We start from the raw sequence: 18,308 nt of genomic DNA on the forward strand, positions 1-18,308 counted from the left end.
ACCTCGTCCATAGACAAAACCCATGGAGATTGTACAGGACTTGGTTGGAGAAGACCTTGCCTGTTAATGAGGAACACATGTACAAATCTATATGCAATTTTGGTAATGCAATACTCAGAAACTACTCTGTCAAGATAAGGTCGACGAGAAACAAAATCGCTGTTGTTACAATCCAGTTTTCATCTCAGCCAATTTAGCCTCCAAACCTCCTGCTCTCCAGGCACTATTTTCTTTATTATACAGTGCACAAAGGGGAGGAAAAAAAATTAAACAAAACAAAGAGTGACCCCTTAGGCTGCCAATTTGTTCCACACTTCCCTTACTCTGCAGGATATGATTTTTGTGTGCATGTGTCCCTCAGACTGAATTCCACAGCCCCATCGTCCCAAGAGCTGCGGGGCAGGAGGGAAAAGAAAAAGGGAGAAGTTTTCCATTCCAGCTGCTGCTGCCAAAAACTGAGCTGGGAACCCACAAGAATGAGAGGATGCAGAAGAGCAGGGCGCAGGACGTTCCACATATTCTGGCTTTCTGCTCAGCAGCGCAGCAATGCCTCCTACATATAGAAATAATCCAGCTTGGATTTCTGGGCTCAAATTAGTGAGTAAATGCACAACAAAGTAAGCACACTTTTCAGTTAAAACCACAGAGAAACTCTTTGAGGGGGGAACTTGATTTAAAAATTATTCTCTATAAGATTTGGCTGCTACACCAAAATAAATATACTAAAGGTTCTCCGGAGGACATTTTCTTCTGAGCCACACTCTCCAATCTCTATGAAGAAGGGAGCTATTTCAGTGCACCAAGACTGTCTAGGAAATATTTAAGAATTTGGTTGAGGTTTTAAAAGGTTTAAAGTACTCAGGAGAATACCTCCAATTATCTTTCATGAGGCTTATGCACTAAAGTCTCTGAAGACTCACCTTTATGAAATAAGCCTAAATAGATATATATTTTTTTTAAATGGGTGTCTCAGGTGAAACATTTTAAATAAAGAAGATGTAATAAGGTTCATAAATCAGTTGAATGGGCTTAGATTAATTAAAAACTAAAACAACAACACGTGAAAGAAATTCCAAATATACAATGTAGCTAAACTGACAAAAGACTCTAAATTAAAAGTTCACCAAGAAGTAATCTGTAGATCCTGCACATCAACAAGCCTAGGAAACATTCAGCTTAAAAATGGATCCAATAAACAGATGACAAGAAATATGTACCTTTGTTAGGAGAAGAACATATTAAAAGGCTGTGATTTTTCACTTCTTCACCTTTATGGAACCATTATTCAAAAAAATCAATTTAAACAATTACATTCAAAATTTCAGGAACATTTTTTCTCTACTTTGAAAAAAAAAAAAATAGTAGATTCAAAAGGTGAGATAAAAGTTCCGCTAAATGTCAAGATAGACAGAGTGTAACCATAGTACATTATTATCCTGATAAAGGTTATTTGAAAGTGTTAGCGCTGGAACAGATTTTGCTGCTGTTAAAGGTCACAGATTTTTTTTTTCTAATAGCCTCCATTGGAACGGGATGGGGCCATTTTGGTAAATGTTCTTCTGCAACAGCACAATTGATGGAACTGTTGACGGCATAAACAGTAGAAGCATAAAAACAGTCTTTTTTTCTTCCCTCTCTAACTGGGTTAACATTTCGTGTACACAATGATACCATATATTTACACAGCTAACAAATTATATCTGTAATGGTTACAAAGCTACGAGGATTAGTCATCAAAATCAATTCTATCACTACCTACCTATCTTTATAAATATTAATGTTCCACACTGAGCTATTTCATCTGCCACCGGGAATCAAAACCATTTTATCTTCATAGAACACTTTAGTTTACTCCTAAAATTTCCATGACAATTACCTCACCCAGCTTCTAAAAGGAATCAGTGCAGTTCCACAAAATTAATGGTGTACATAATCCAAGTGTGATCAAAAGACACCATCCTCTCTCTCTCTCCCTCTCCGAATTTACAGAGCGGCTTTATTTTTATGGAAAGCAGAACATAATAGTTGTTTAATCTTGCATAGGCCAATTTTGCTTTGCTTGGTGGGAAAAGGGCAGGGGAGGGAGAGAGATTGATTAACGGGTAATCCTTTCTAAAGTAAGGTCAGCTACAGGCCCCAGTGAAGAACCAGGGTCCTGCCGTGCTGGAGAGCTGCTAGTCCACATACCCCAAGCACTGAGAAAGGACCTCTGGGGAAGGCATCCTGGAGCACGACCCAACCGCCCACCCATCCTCTGCATCCATCAGGGGTGTTTCAAAGCACTGATCTGCTGCTGCCCTGCAAGAAGAAGTTGATACAGGGAGAGATGAAGGTCAAGCCCTCGCACAACTGAGTGGCAGCTGTCACTCACTGATTTCAAGAAGAGGCAGTTGCCTGACTTTAAGGATCTGGGTAATCCAGGTCCCATGAGGAGCATGCTGCAGACCTGGAGTTCACATTGAAGGCACACTGACAGGGTAACTCCTCCTCTGGCTTGTGATGCAAAACTCCCAATACACTCGCTAATTAATACTGAGCCTCCCGGAAATGCAGAATAAATTAAAAAGATGTGGTACAAATGTAATCTCCGTCTGTGACTCTTACCACAAGTCACTTGACAGAAGTTGGAAGTTTTTCCATGTGATTTCAAGGAATAACCACCTGGTTGCTCTCAGCTTAACAGTGATCTCATTGCTAAAAACATTTCAGACAGAGTTCTCCTTTGGTGTCAAACATAACAGAAGTAGCCAAGAACCCACATGCTTTCCAAAGCCATAAAATCACAGTTGGCTTTCAGCTATGGAACAAAAATAGAACCAAATCACAGAGGTCTCATATAGTCCACAGAAGCTTCAACCAAGAAATGAATATGGGTTGGAGCCTTTGCACACAGATTTTGATTGTTTGAGGTTTTTGGAGATAGAGATTTTGCTGTCTTGCTTAATAAACACATAGCTGAAGTGTATTCCTTCCTTACTACAATGTGTGGACTGATGATTAAAAAACAAATTTTGATGTCCTGTACATACACCTAAATCCAAGAAAAGGTCCATTAACTAATCATTGAGTACACCTCAGTTTGCATCAGAAGTAAAACAGCCTGATGGTTATTGGATTTGATCTTCTGCATAAAAAACAAGCCTCCCTTTCCACAACTTCCCTTTCTCAATAACTTTCAGCTAACATAGAGCACGTTACTTAGAATCCTATCCAATTTAAATAAACATTCCAAGCAAAGGAGGATTTATCACATCAGTGCCACTGCTTCACTGCATTCATGGTTAAAATATGCTTTTTCCCCCATTTGATTGAGTTTTGCTGACTAAATTGGAATCACAGGAAGAGAAGAACCCCCCAGGGTCAGAGATGTTCTCCTTGTGTAGGCTGTTATACCCTACAACCAAGTGTTTGTTGTTTTATATATATATATATATATATATAAAGGAGTCGATCTGTTTAGTTTAAGTTCTCATAGAAACATGTTTTCCTAAATTCTCTGGAGTTAATTCTCATATAGAGTGGTCTATGAATTTTGTTCTTAATTAAACAATGCTTTTCTTGCATTTTTCATGCTTTCCTAATTATCTTTCTCTCTTGTTTTTCTTTTTTTTCCAAGATGAATTTCTTTGATGTGTGAAGCAAAGTCAATGATACAGTCAGAACATTTGATATAAGCTCTCTGCTTTCCCAAGCACTGAACTTCAGTATTAGTATCTGGTTCTGAAACTTTTATTCCAGACAAGAAAGGAAGAAAATAATAAAAGGAAGCCTCAAGATGAAAGTAACACTGTTAATTAGATATGAAAGAGTAAATCACTTTTTTGTGACAAATTTTCTGACAATGACAGTTGTAACAAAGCAATCCTTTGATTGCTTCATATCTGTATCAAGCAACAGGCGAACCTGCTCCTCTCCAGAGACACGCAGCTCCCAAACTAAAAGTAGCATAAACTTCAACCAGCACTGTAGGTGGTAGCTGGGAACAGCCTGGGGTCTTCCGACTGCAATGTACTTGCACCTGAGAGGCTGGGAGCTGTCAGTCTGACCATGCGCTCTGCAAAACTGCAAAAAAATGGTGAATCCAAGGAGAAACCCAAGAGGGAAGGGATGGTCAACAGATGGCAGCCTATGCAGGCTGGCAGGGAGTTCTTCAGTTCACACCTGAGTACAGGACAGAAGAGAAAAAAAACTCAGCCAGCTAAAATGGCAGGGAAAGTTTCAACCAGTAAGATGTAACTTGGAGCCACTTTGGGGTGCTCCCATACTAAACCCAGTTCCATTTTCTGCGTGAACATCCTTACTAACAGTGACCTAGTGAAAAAGTATCTTGCACATCTAAAGTCACAGAATCCCTGAATGGCTGAGGTGAGAAGGGACCTCTGGAGGCCATCTGGTCCAACCCCCTGCTCAAGCAGGGCCACCCTGAGCAGGCTGCCCACGTCCAAAACACTACCGAGAGCTGATGCAGCCTGTCTGCATAAAGTCACCAAGGAAAGAAAGGATGGCCTGTTACGGCGTGATGGATTAAAGAGGCAGCTTGGCATCAGATGGGAATATTGGATGTATTTCCAATCCCTTAACCCTTTTTAAGATAATTTTTGTTCAGAACCCCCACAGCCACCACAGACCACCTCACCTGACCTGGTGCACAGCATAGGCCCTCCCTCAGCACTCCTTGCGCTGGATTCATTTGCACAGGCCTGACCTCTGTCAGAAGGAAAACCAAACCTCCTTTGAAATCCCCAAAAGATGAGAAACAGACCGCATTGTGTGACTTTCTTTCCCACCCCCTTCCTAAAAGGATCTTCTGTTGGTCCAATTGTTTTTAAGGAAAGGCTGCACATCCATATGACTAATGCCAGGAGATAAAATGATCTCTGCATAATCCACACTTCAACAAATGTTCCAGGCAGATTATGCTGGGGGTGAGGTTTTTTTCCTCTTTCACTATGCACATGTGCTCTTTTCACTTCACATTCAAGTATTTAGTTTCCTTCTGGAGGCAGGCTCTGGATGTGTCTGTATTAATTCTTTGGCCTGCGGCTGTGAAAGGCCTGCCTGGCTGGGGATTTGGCTAATGCCTACCAGAGCGCCCACAAAACTTGGAAACAAAACAAGTGCTTGTACAGGAATCAGAGATATTTCATCAGTACTAAAATAGAAACAAGGGCCTAAATGGCAAATACGTGAGAGCCCCAGGCATCAGTAGTTACCCTCTTTCACAGATCATGGCTCATCTACTGACTCAGTCCTACTACAAGAGAGTATCACCTGCAGAAATACGAGAGGTAACTGCAGCAAGAGCGCATCCTCTCTAGTTTTGTTTTTCATCTAAACAAAAAAAATCCATGAATGTTTTAAAAATCTGTCAAATCACCAAAGCACAATGCATACAAATATCCACTGTATACTGCAGGACTTCAATACATACTAACGCTTCCAGAATACATTTTTTACTTTATAAACTAAAAGTAGCCTGATTTTCCAGGGCACTGAGTACCTGCTGCTCTTACTGATTAAGGCAGCAATAACAGTCCAGTAGCAATGGGAGGGGAAGCTACCTCCAGCACACAACTGTACCAGCTCACCAGCAGGTGCCTAACTTTATGGGTCTGTACTCGAGCACTCTGGTGCAGCTTTCTGGAGAGAGCCCAGAAAAAATAGCTGTGTGGTTTCTTCCAGAATGGTTTTCGTAATATTTCTGGAAACTGAATGAATGCAAAAATATAGAAAGAGAGAAAATGATACAGAATAACCCTTCATCTTAAAACCATTTTTGGAACATTGGTTCCAAGTACATCGGAGAGAATGGGGCATGGTTGTTTTTTTGTTTGTTTTTGGTTATTTAAACACATAACACTGAATGGTGTTCAAGCAAGATCTATTGTTCAGGGCAAATATAGGCTCAATCTCGCAGTCCTTGTTGGAAAACCCACTACTTAGAACAGAGGCTGGGATAACAAGGAGGCAAATTTAGCCCAATATTACCGATCTACAAGTTTAGAAAAGGGTCTGTGCCCCTTTTCTAGGCTCCAATTTTGCAAACACTCGAATGCATCCTTATTTTCAGCCACATCAACAATTTCACTACAAGCAACTGAAACTACATAAAGAGAGCTTGTAGATTTATTTTTTAACTAAACTTCCACTTTTCCATTCTTACACTTACTAAGGATTGAGACAGACAATTACTAAAATTGATACAGACGATCTTTATCCCTCGTCTGCTCTGGGGGAGCCACTTCTAAAATCAGTATCAGCACTGAGGCAATTGGAACTACTGGAGATTTATACAGGAACTCACAAAGGCAAATCTTGCCCCAAAGCAAAGAGAGCTCTAGCCTGAATCCCCGCAGTTTGCTGTTGGGCTGAGAGTTAATAAATGAGCAGCTATCAAAAAGAAAAGACCTCCTCCTGTTCCCCAGCATCTAGTCCACAGGTCAATTCTTCTCTTCCTTAGCAGCCCAATCACCACGGGAAAACCTTTTTGTTTTAGTCCTACCGCTGAAGTGATGGTCTTCAATGAAAAGCCATTTGTTCAAATATGGCTGGAGCTTTTTTTTAATGATCTCAAAAGAATGTTAAAATTTTGTGGCTAAACTGTCTAGACCAGATTTGAGCAGTAAAATATTCCATTTAGTAGAGAAAATACACTCAGAAGCAACTAGACTCATTAACACGATAGTTTTCCAAACTGGGCACAACAAAATGCTTGTCTGTTTGTATTAGGTTTTGTGTCTTCTATTTGTCATTTCCCTTAGATCATCTGTACAACTTCTGTTCTACACCAGTGCTGCTATTGAAATCCAGATGATCATAGATGACGTTGTGAAATCCAGATGATCATAGATGACATTGTGAAGTTTTGTCCCTGATTTTTGGCTCTCTCTTCCTGCTCCTTTTTCCCTAAACAAGAATATATCACATACAGTGTTTTTCAGGAACCTCAATGGTCTCTAGAAGAGCTTATATGCATGGTGTTTCTGTCACCCTCGTTTCAGATTGTTAGCTGATAATTTCTTCTCAGAAAAACTAACTAATTCAGCGGTGAAAGAAATTACAGAATCATGAATATTAGTTTCCAAATGGCACCTGGTTCCGTTCTCCCTGTGCACGCAGCCTGGACTCAAAGCTCTGGGTCTCAGAACCTCTGGGTGTCTGGAGGACTACTTGCAGAGAGATCAGTAGCATTGAGGCAACCAATGCCATGCTCAAAGTCTCTGGTTTCTAGTTCGCACTGGTGCAGTCTCAGGTTTATCCACCTTATCATTGTTTCCAATGGAAAAGAAATTGCCAGTTCTTGCTAACTCTAAAGACAGGCATTGGAAAAATTACCTTGTAAACCATAAGCTTCTTTCGCTCCAATCATAAGAGATTATTTCTGTGCAGACATAGCCCTCGCTATTGTGTATTTCTCTTCCCATTAAGTTTAGGGCAACTCTAAACCAAACCTGACATAGCAATCTCCGAGTCATCTAGTTCTTGGAAGTCTTGGGAACATAAGCAGCAGAGGGGATAGATTATCAATGTCACTCTGTAAGGAAAATTTGCTGCATATCCTAGCCCTCATTATACACCAGAGATTTAACATTGCATGGAAGGGATGCTGACAGAAAAGATCAAAGAAAGACGTTAAGAGACAGCGATCCCAGCACAAAATGCATAGCTGCATCAACCAGCTTCCCCAGGACCCTGCTGGTAAAGGGTAAGTGAATTCTGCTATTCCAAGTGGCTTCTTATCCATCTGACTGTGGGATACAAGTCATTTTTCCAGTGGTGAGCCAGGATCTGACTATGAACTGAGTAGTCCTGAGGAAGGAACTATACCAGCTAAGTGTTTTAGACTTCATACAATAAAGAATTAAAATAGACACCTGCTTGCACGCATCAACATCAACTGCTATTGAGTGGAGATCTTCCATATGCTATTCTTAGATGCTGGTGACTATGGAGGCCTGCCAAAAAACAGGCCTATTGTTCAGTGCCTTGCAGGGCTGCTCAGAGAACAGATGTCTTGCCATAAGTAGCAGCGATCTCTTTGAAACAGAGAATACCCTCATGGAGAACCGCAGCTTTCTATATTCATAAAATTACTTCTAAATGCATATATACACAGTATGGTAGGGTTTTTTTTCTTTTTAAATTAAGATATCCATCTGAGCCTTGCAGGAGATCTCAGTGCTGTATGCTAGCAGTACAAAAACTGAAGTGTGACAAATAATTGTCATTAAAGCATAAAGACTGTGAAAAATGTCAGTACACTATAGTTAACATCAAAGGACACCTAAGCAGGAGCTCATGCAAGAAGATCTGGCAGTGACACTGTCCACTGCAGCAAAAAATCACTGTAGTCATTTGGCTCTGCCAGGGTCCTCCTTCACAGTACAGGAGCAAGATGCTGGGTCACCAGGCAGGTGGCTTTGGGGCTGGTTTGCAGCTGAGAAGCCACCTCCCTGGTGGGACTCCTCTGAGCCCTGCGTGCTGCACACACAACCCTCAGGCTGCCCTCTAGCTCTGGTCTTCTCTCTCTAGACTGCTCTTCGGGCACATCCACCACTGGCCAGCAGATTTACCTGGAAGTCCTGTACTAGTCCTGGGACAGAAGGGAGCTGTCAAGGGGATGCAGAGCCTGTGGCAAGCAACTTACTGCTAGCTCATAGCCACCAGCTCTTGAGAGGAGATGGAGAAACAGGAACTCATGGTCAATGCTGACATAGGGAGACTGATGAAATACATCGCAAATGAAGAGACCCTGAGCTTTCAGTTGCAGTTGTGGGATAGTTAGGTCCGTGTGATACCCTATTCCTGTCACTGTACCATAATGGGGAAGATGGATTTATCTTAGCAAAACTGAGCAGGGCAGTCAAAAATACGCCTACCTGTGCCTTCCTCTGGTCCTGTGAAATAAACTGGGTTAAAAAACAAACCCAAATCATTCACAGAGCACAATCAGACAAATCATAGCTGACTAAACAAGGGCAGCTGCTTGACAGACGGGGCAGAGGGGGGCAGCACAGTGGTGCAGAAGCAGCAACCATACAGCCCCCATCTGTTGTCGGTGGAACAGCTGATGAACTGTGCCCTTACTTGCACTGCTTAATACCTTTCACTACAAACAGCTTCACTGAAGCTGATGGGACTGCCTGCAGAGCAAGGTGCTACCTGCTGTGAACACTAGTCTTCTACCTTGGTTGTGTGGGACTCTCAGTCATTTATATACACAATAAACAGCTGTACCGAGCGAAGGAAATAATAACAGACTGCTGAGTCAAGGACAGGAGTTAAACCTGCCTTCCGCCTCAATGCTTATCATGCACTAGGATCTAGAACACGCATATGTTTTTTGTTACATTTTTCTCCTGGGATATGGACAGAAAAGTGTGAGGAAAAGTTTTTTTGTGAACTGGATAAAATTCTGACAAGATCTCTAGACGTTTTGCAAATCAAAAGTAAGTTGTAGCAAACTACACTCTGTATTTTGCTTTTTAAATGAAAGTAAATTAAGGTTAGTGTTCCAGAAAGGTATGTCCTTTACAGCTATTAAAATTAAAATGGCAATGCATTAAACGCATAGGAAGTCACAATGAAGCTTCCTGCAAGTTCTTATGAGAAAGTCCATAACATGTCAAATAACTCAACAGTGAACTCCACAAGGAAATCAAAACCAGTATTAGCTCTTAAAAGAGCCAAGCCTGGCGAGAGGCTTAGAAAGCAGCAGCAAAATCTAATTAATAGGTTTTTGAGGGAAAGCCCAGAAACCTGGGATCTGTGACAGCCTTGGTGTTTGCAGGCTGTACTCCCAATCTCTGTGACTTGTTGGGGTGCTGATGCTGCCTCTCCCACCTTTTCCTTTCTCATCAGTTTAAGAAAAGCCCTTCAGACAGGGATTGAGATGTATTTGGTACAATGAAGTGCTGCCATGGGAGGGCCCCAGATGTTAGAGAGATGTGCCTGCTTCTGCACAAGCCCTCCATGGATGTACAGGTCCTTGGCAGGCTGGATGCTGAGCAAAGGTCCTCTCTGAGAAGGCCAGCTGTGGCATGCAACGCTTTCCGCTTAAGGAGGCTAGCAAAGTTACAGAAAGGTTTTCTGCTTTGTAAGCAGCCTGGTGGACATCAACCACCCCACGTCATCACAGAGAAGACCCGCGAAGGGACCACATGCTGCCCTAGAAGCACCAGCAGCAAGCAAGGGCTGGGCTCTGCATTAACCTTAGCAACACCCGTGTGGGGTCAACCTCTCTATTTGTCACAATGTCCTCCAAGAGTCTGAACCTCTGAATATATGCCTCCACAGACCAAGCCCCAGCACAGAGAAACACCCAGCCCCAAGGCCAGCACACGATCCATTTGTTTAAAGCAACAGCCGGGGTCAGAATCTGCCCTGTAATTTGCTCTGTCTCCAGTTTGCTCTTGATACACACCTGTGGCCAGTTAAACTAATTACAGTCCTTCCCCATCCTCCTGCCAGTGCCCAGGGGATTCAGACTGTAACAGAATCGAATAAATCTCGCCCCTGCCGCCGTGGCAAATGGCTGGACACGGCAGCCACCTCCCACTTCCCCCTCCTGAAGGGGGCTGCTCGCAGCTCCCCATGGCCGCAGGCTGGCCTGCACGTAATGGTGGCAGCCTCCAGGCCCTGGGCGGGGATCAGGACTGAAGCCTTCAGAGCAGGGTGTGTTCACAGAACCACAGAATATTAGGGATTGGAAGGGACCTTGAAAGATCATCTAGTCCAATCCCCCTGCCGGAGCAGGAACAATAGTTCAGGCCCATAGTTCCCCAGTGGAAAAAATAAAAGAGGTTCAGGTACCCAGGTGCCTCAGAAAACTGAACGTCGGGAACCATTAAAAAAAGATTCATTAATGGTTTCCACTATTCAAAATTGTGACAGGGGCAAAGACAATCCTTGGGAAATGAGGCTACCAATTCAGGCCGCCCTGAACCCAGCAGGGCTTTTGCTGGGGAGCTGCTGGCTCTGTCCTGCATGCAGATGGTACTGGGGCACAGGCAGCACTCAAGCACAGCCCAGCAATGTGAACATCTCCACGCCGGCATCCAGCTCCAGGTGGACAGCGAGCAGGGGATGAGTGGGGAAAAAGGCAGAAAATGTAACTATAGCTTGGCAAGAGTAGGAAGGAAAAAAACATGGCATGGCACAGCTCGGTCTTAAATGTAGCATCAGCTCTCCCCTTCCTCCATCTTGCCCACTGCCAAATGGTTCACTACAACAGTGTGCCTGGTTCAGAATGCCTGGTTCACTACAACAGCAAGTACATGCTACTTATCAAAATCAGAACATGTTAACATGTTCAGAAGTCCCCTAGGACCATTTTAAAAAGTTTGAGAACCAGGACTTGGGGCAGTTTCTTCAGGCACCAACAGCCAGCTTTACCTCAGTATGACACATAATTATGTTTTTTTCAGAAATCTAGTCCTTTTTTAGGCACATATATCAAACCCGAGCATTTGGAAAAGAGAAAAAAGAACAAGAGAACCTCAAATCCCAGTGCCGAAAGCCTAATATGATGGACAGATGCCAATACCCTTCTTAAAAGTGGACCCCTCCTATGTCACATTTCCGCGCTTGATACCTGGGAAAAGTTTCTTAGATGAACTCTAAGCAAGCCCTGTCAATGATTCATTACAAAAGACTATCTTGAATCATATTTTTGCAAGTTTAGGGCAGTCTGTCTCATGTTTCTGAACAACGATTTAAAATAAATTTATATAAGATTTGCCTCAGAAACAAGTAACATCTCACACTAATATATGTTTAACAAATTTGGTTAGCAAAAAAATCTTTATGTAAGTTTTGTGAGCTGATGGTTGTAAGTAGCTTTCTAAAAGGTTTTGTAGAAGACAGGAAGTTTTAATGCAAGAAAATTCAAAACTTAACTTCTTGTGAGGGCTACTCTAATGTTTAATAAACTGTACACTTAGAAACACATCAAGAAGTCAATGACATGCTGTAAACCTTATATAAATCAGCTGTTGATTTCAAGACAATTCAATTTGGGCAAAACAAACACAAACTATTGCAACTGAAAGCCATCTATCTTTATTCCACAGACACTTTGACTTTTGAAGGTCATGTTTGTGCAGGGGAGAAGAGCTCTTCGCATTACAGAGGAGCTGGTGAACTGGGGAATAGTTTGGGGCACTTCAGTCTAAATACTGGAGCCCTGCAAGGCAGTGTCAAGCAAGTAACAAGCCATCTTTGTAAAATACCGTTATGGCTCAGACTTTTGTTTCTGTTCCTGATCAGAGTGCATCATCCTTCACAAGCTGAATCCAGCCTTCTTTCGGTGCTTTACCTCAGGTCATCTCGATGAAACAGAAAACTCTGAATGTGAGACATTGACTAGGCAATGAGAACATGGACAGCATCTATATTATTCAGTCCTGTTTAAAATGCTTTCTATTCTGCAGTAAAATGTTTAGTGTATGTTGCTCTGCCTCACTAAACACTTCCCCTTAGTTAATGTATTGCAGTTGACTTGAGGGGGGGGAATGTGTTGAAAGCAGACAGATGATGCAAGAGAAGTTTTCCCTCATGCTGCCCCTGTTCAGAAGCGGAACTACCCCAAAGATTTCGTGACTCATGGAAAACAAGATTCAGGATAAAATGGTCTGAACAGCAAAGCCACCTACGCTGTCACTCCTTTCCTGAGCTGCAAGTGTCCAAATGTCAAGCAGGGAAACCAGACATGGCTGTACCTTCCCTGAGCCCCAGCCAGACACATCCTACAACTCTGCATGGTGCTGTAACCCTTGCCTCCATTAAAATGAAGATTAGCAGTTCCATTCTTTATCAAGGCAGCTAGAAAGAATATGAATTACAGCCACAGAAAGAAAGCGGAAACCTCAGAAATTCTGTTTAAATCCACCATCATACACGCACGCCAACCCTCAGTGCTGCACGCAGAAGCTGGAGCACAGATCTACCAAAACACTATCAACAAGCCAGGTGCCAATCAACAAGACTTTTTCATATTTAAGCACATACACACTTAGACTTCCTGCAGAATAAGTTTTTAACATTACCCTTTGCTTAAAAGTAAGTACACAAGGAAGAACTCAATAAGCCATAAGCAGGAGGAGTTAATTTATGCAGTTCTAATTGCACAGTCTTAGCAAGCAGAAATAGCAGAGGATTTTATTTCAGAGCTATCTGAAAGAAACAGAATTACTGTGAAGGGACTGAACTTTTAGCACCTTCCTTTCATAAAATTCTTCCTCTCTCTTTGCTCAAAAATTAAACCGCTTTAACTGGGCTGTGCAATGGCTCCCGTCAGCTGCCTGCTCCCACCCTACAGCCGGTGCTCCCCAGCCAGGCTATGGACACGGACTCTGCAGCGGGATCCTGCGATGTGCAGCCTTCCCCCAGGGGCAGGGGGGGTGTGCACCGCATGCAGCCTCATCCAGGGGGGGCAATGGAAAAGCACCACAGCAGCTCTTCCAAGCAGAGACAGCTGAGGTGTGGTTTTCAAAGACAGGAGTATACCTGAAAAGGGAATTTAAAACTGGGAGGGAAAACATTATGTGAAGCTACAGGACAACATTATTTGGTCCAAAACAAAATTCAACTTCATCGACACTATAAGAGTCCCTTGTGTAAATACCCAGTAAGGCACTGGTGAATCAGATCCTCCCTGAGAACATAACACATGAGCATGGAGGAGGACAGGGTTGTGACTGTAATGTTACAGTGCTGAACAACCACAAAACAAGTGGAGGCAGACCTTTTAGTTAAACAAAATCAGGGACTAGCATAAAAGTTCCTATGAGAAAATTCTTGTCCCTTATCTAAAGCAAGCAAGTAAATAGAAGAAATTGGCACAGGAAGAGACTCTTCAGACTGTCAGAGATGAAAAACAAGTAAAACTAACACAAAGTTAACATGGAAAATGAAATTCACTTACTCTGGCCTACTAAACTAAAGACACACTCAGTTGAAACACCCCAGAGGTGTGGCGGCTGAAGGGATACAGCTTCAGAAACGAATTAGGGCAGATGTATTCTCCACCTGACTCCACACTGAACCTCAAAATGACTGTGAACAAGTTGCTCCGTTTCCATGCCCAGGCATCCTTCCCCAGTCTTGACTGCTGAAACAATTACACATTTTGACTCAGTTCTTGCCTCAAACCACATAAGCATAAATTTCCTAGGACTCCTGTAATGAAAAATACTTCTAAATATGTATTTGCCTTTTACCGATATAAACTGGTATCTGCGGTCAGGCTCTCACTTTGCGTTCCCGCTAGAAATACAGGAGTTATTTTTCCACCCAGGAAAAAGAAAACATACAGTGAGTCACTAGGAAGTAGATGAGTCAGTCTGCTTCAGATGCTCTAGCCTTGTGATGATAAATGACAAAACCCTCTGCAGCCCAAACCCTGGAGTCTCTCTTTCTCGTATCCACGCAGCCCGCAGCGAAGGACAGATCCTGAGCGGTGCTGCAGGGCTGCCGGTGCCACCGCTTCCTCCTGCTGAAGCCTGGGGACCACAAACAGCTCCCACCTCCAGGAGCCAACTCAGCACCCATGGGGATAGAGCCCACGGCCATGCAAGAGGAATTATGCGGGGATCAAGTTGCATGTGAAAAGCAATAGTGAATTTGAAATCTCAATGGAAGAAATGCAAATTTCCATGGGAACGGCTGAAATACCTGCAATAGTTACTGGGTTATGAGAATACATCTTGCTCTTAGCTTCTAACAAGAGAGGCATATTGCTGCATCCTTACATAGTCCGGTAAAGAACAACATGGAAAACTGGCTAGTGTTGCCAAATGTACGTCTTTGTCTTAAACACAGCAACTCTCTGTCTGGAGTTTTTCAAATTAATTTCACTTTGTTGAAGCGCTTCAAAGCTATGCACTCCCATGGCCAAAAATAGCCAGTGATACTTTGTTTAAAATACAACAATGGGTAATTTCCAGTACCGTGCTTAAAACACAGTTAGCCTAAATTACTAGCAAAAACAAAAGAGATAAGCAGCAATTAGAAAAAAACACACAACTATCTTTATCTACTATTTGCTGTGGTATTTCACAAGTCTAACCTTTTCAAGTTATATCATGCAAAATAGGCCTTATTTCAACATGGCAGTGACAATAGGCAATCTTCTGTTACAGCTACACAAAGATACTGAAAAAGGAGAACTGCTCCCCGCTTTAAAGAACAAGTTTTTGTCCCCTTATATAGTCTACAGTCAAAGGGACAACTGCAAGGTCAGGGTAATGCAGAGACAGACATGTGCTAGCGAGATGATTATTTGCTTGCAGGATCTGCAGCGCTGGGGCAGAACAGCACTGCCCTAAGCAGCCTCTGGGCAGAACGAGAAAGTCCCTGCTCCGAACCTTTTGCAGAGAAGGAGGATCTGCCAGAAAAGTAGCAAATTCTTGTAGGTTAGGTCATTCTAATTAGGTTGCACAAAAATACTTAAGTATTATTTATTATTAGTAGTATTATTATTAGTCAGTTAAGCTGACTTTCTTTAAATTTCCATACTTCTCAAGAAAAGCTACAGCTTGTTTGGAGACCCTTGCTCACGTCAACAACCAACTTTATACAGCTTTTATATGGCAGCTGATGTCTCACAGCCACATTCTAGTGGGAAGAGCAATGGGCTGTTATTACAGCAATGGCCCAGTCAGCCTGTGGGACAAGGAGACACTTCTGACTGACTTCAGTAGGAGTGGGTAGCAGGAAGAGACAGCACAGCATATAAAGGCTCACCAGTACCCAGTAGCTCAAACAGGTTTTAGCCTTAGATGCAGCCATGTGCTCATTTAGGTGACATTATTAGGAAAAGGCAGTTCATTATCACAGAAGCCATTTAGAGTGAAAATCTGCTGTCAGAACCCTAACAGTCTTTGAGATTCTTCTACATTTCAAAATGTGCTTTAGTCTATGCCCACCTGCTGCCTTACATCTGGAAGATCCCCCAAAGGCTCTGCGATTTGGCCAAAGAAAGCCACGAGCATCATCACCATGGACTTGTGCCATCATGTGGTATTTTAGACTGCTGGAATGAGCAAAATGGGTACAGTTATAAAAATATATAAATAAATATGCAGCACTGTGTGAAAAACTTAAGAACAGCTATCACTTATTTATGTGTTATGTATTTTGTGGCATACAGATCTGAGACACGATTTCCATCAGCCTTTGGGGTATGGAGCTGAACTATCTAATTCTGTTTTCTCTTCAGGCACATAAGACTGTGAAACAAAACAACAGAGATCCAAATATCACTGTTATCTTTCAAAGTACTACCCATGCATTTGCTAGGTGGAATAATGTGATCATGAATCCCATAGGCCTTGGTGTTTTTTTTTCTTGGATGCATGACTCAGAATAATTACTCTAGGGAATCCTGGTTCGGGACAGATCATTAGTTCTGGCTACTGAAGCTAGATGTATTGAATGACCTCATTTATAAAATAATCAAGCACCAACCATTAAAATAGTTTTTTTTCCTTCTTTGCAGAAGTCCTTCTAGTGGTTCTAAATTACTCATACCCAATGCACGTGTGCTTGTCATGTCCATCCTTTTTAATTCAAATCATTTTCTCCCTTCTTGTGCTGTCCTTGTTGGCACGCTTGCAGACAGTCTCTTCTTTCATCTGCTCCAGAGAGCAGCACTTGCAGCTAACGCTGAAGGAAAGGTCTGGGCACCTCATAGTAAGGAGCAGTGTTTTTCAAACAAGGGCACAAATGGAGGCAGCTATCATCAATTTTCATGATGCTCTAAGCTTGGAAATCTGTAACACAGCTGCTTCACCTACTGCTTTTGACCCAAGAAAGATGGTGCAGAAGGTTTCTCTGGAAAAAAGATGCCAAGTGACGGAAACCACCCTTCCTCTCTGCACTGAGGAAAACCCCAAAATTCAAGATATGGATGTGTAAGGTCTGGTATTTTGTGCCTCCATGCACAAATGAAACACTCTCTCAGTGCAAACACCACGTGCAAGTTTTGAATAAACTGAAGAGCCAACTTTCTTTAAGCCATGGTTTAGTGCTTCATTTCCGTGGATGGTTCTCCACTGCAAGGTGAGAACTGGAAACAAAGCCAGCTGACCTTCCAGCCCGCTAAACACACTCAGCAGCTTGCAGGTAATGTCTGAAATTCCTTCTTTTTTTTTTTCTACAATCCAACAGAACATACAAGGGAACTGCTAGGGCAGTCAATAATTAGCTAAGGGGGGAAAAATGCATCTGTTTTGTTACACGCCGCTAAATTTTGGTCTTTACTCAAACACTGGTCGATTAATTATTTACAAAAAAAAAATATAAATAAATCAGATCTGAAATCTCTTTAACATCGTATTATCAGGGAATTGATGCACCTACACATTTATTTACATGGAGATATACAGCAGATATACATTTATTTACATGGAGATATACACCTACACATTTATTTACACGGAGATATACAGCAGATCTGAAAGAACGAACCATTGTTCGACAAACAGATCTCTGTTAACCATTCCCTCAAGCCTTCATTCATTTTAATGGCATATGCTTCACTTTGAAATATATCCTTGAAGATGTTAATTATTATTGGTGTCCCATTGTGCTTTGCGTGTTCGACAGTGAACCCTGATGAAATCTGTTGTGTGGTTTACTACACTGCAAGGCCCACCGCAAGCTTGGTTGTTTTTGCGGTTTTTGGTTTGGTTTTGTATATTTTTTTCTAACCACCTAGTGCTCTCAGGGTGTGTGTCTGCTTGACACACCTTTGGATTCACCCGAAACAATCTTGCTTATCCCACCTATTCAGCTTTATCTAACCACTTTGTTTTGATCAAACTCGTAGAGCCGAAGACTATGCTTATCACTGCAAGCCACCCAAGTTTCCTTGGTGAATCAGCTTTTACTGCATGGCTTTTCCCTGCAATAGGGGACATAAAAGGCTCCACATCTGGCTCTAACATCTGGCACTGCAGAACTACTCCTTGTTTATTCCCAAAAAGTGCTCCGGCCAGTAAAAATTTACCAATCTGTAAAACACTTCAGCACCTCTTTCAGCGACCACGCTGTTTGGGAGTATTACTATCGTATTTTCCTTCTCTTCTCCTCCCACACTGTTTACTGTTTCTTTGTGTTTTATTCAGACCTACTGCCTCTTTTTTTTTCCTGGAGACATTTAAAGGAGGTCCTGTTTAGTTTGGCTCATTTCCCTTCCTTGACCCCACATCTACATAGTCATTGCATAGTAGTACATAAGATCTGCACATCTGAAAACTATTTACTGTTACTATCATTCCTACAATAGCGGCTTTAGAAAGAAGTAT

The 18,308-nt window shown here is 42.3% G+C and overlaps 1 protein-coding gene and 1 long non-coding RNA gene across 3 annotated transcripts in view; one reads left to right on the top strand and one right to left on the bottom strand.

Moving 5' to 3' along the window:
- LOC310903422 overlaps window positions 1-17,155 on the top strand; it is a 49,533-nt gene extending 32,378 nt beyond the window's left edge. The window contains exons 1-2 of the long non-coding RNA XR_014587513.1: window positions 1-15,451; window positions 15,488-17,155. The exon at window positions 1-15,451 is cut by the window's left edge and continues 32,378 nt beyond it. This is a non-coding gene — a long non-coding RNA (uncharacterized lncRNA). The remainder of the gene's footprint in view (window positions 15,452-15,487) is intronic.
- Window positions 1-18,308, bottom strand: part of CHST11 (carbohydrate sulfotransferase 11) — a 170,338-nt gene that overhangs the window by 127,425 nt on the left and 24,605 nt on the right. The gene's annotated exons all lie outside the window — the stretch shown is intronic.

Source organism: Anser anser (genome assembly GCF_964211835.1).
Source record: "Anser anser genome assembly, chromosome: 1".
Lineage (NCBI taxonomy): Eukaryota > Metazoa > Chordata > Aves > Anseriformes > Anatidae > Anser > Anser anser.